Source organism: Etheostoma spectabile, chromosome 9, assembly GCF_008692095.1.
Source record: "Etheostoma spectabile isolate EspeVRDwgs_2016 chromosome 9, UIUC_Espe_1.0, whole genome shotgun sequence".
Classification (NCBI taxonomy): Eukaryota; Metazoa; Chordata; class Actinopteri; order Perciformes; family Percidae; genus Etheostoma; species Etheostoma spectabile.
In genome coordinates this window covers 20470313-20470982 of record NC_045741.1, presented here as the reverse complement: position 1 = coordinate 20470982, position 670 = coordinate 20470313, and the positions used below count along the sequence as shown (strand labels likewise).

At 42.4% G+C, this 670-nt stretch overlaps 1 protein-coding gene across 1 annotated transcript in view; it reads right to left on the bottom strand.

Annotated features, from left to right (window-relative positions):
* Window positions 1-670, bottom strand: part of actl6a (actin-like 6A) — a 9099-nt gene that overhangs the window by 4660 nt on the left and 3769 nt on the right. The gene's annotated exons all lie outside the window — the stretch shown is intronic.

The following is a 670-nucleotide window of genomic DNA, read 5'->3' as shown; positions in this document are numbered from 1 at the left end:
TGGAAACTACATATGTAGAAGTCCGGTACACATAGCAGTTATGTTCTCAAGATATGCCCTTACTTTATACTGCATGGCATTCCAAAAAAAAAAATCTGTCACAAAAAACTTGCATCTTTAATCATTATTACTACTGGGTCAGATGGCGGAGAAAATAGAGTAATGATGAGCATTTTTAGATAATAATTTGAGCATTAGGCACCAATGTTCCAGGTCAGCCCTCAGAGGGAGCCTGTGGTCCCACGGTGCTGTTCTGCTGCAATTAAGATTGGTGTCACACTTGTCTGTAAATAGCCTCACAGCCAAACTCAGCTGGAGCCGATTCTGATGAACATCATCAGCTAGGTCAGTGCACTGGAGCGCTTGTTTCATATCCGCTGTTGGCAATATTCCTGAGACAAATCAAAACACACCAGCAAAATGTTGCATACGTAGCAGAGAATTTCGGCTGGGCTTTGACTCCTCGGGACAGAGCGGAAATTATTAGACAATTACCGGATCAGACAATAGAGAGAATTCATTTATAACAATTTTGATAACCGATAAGCAAAGTCAAAAGCCAACATACACTGCATCCAGCCTCACCAATAGCTGGCTTTTAATATCATAGGAAATATATGATCCCCTAGTCGGAGCTGGTTGGTGTGGCTCGGGAAAGGGAAGTTTGGGG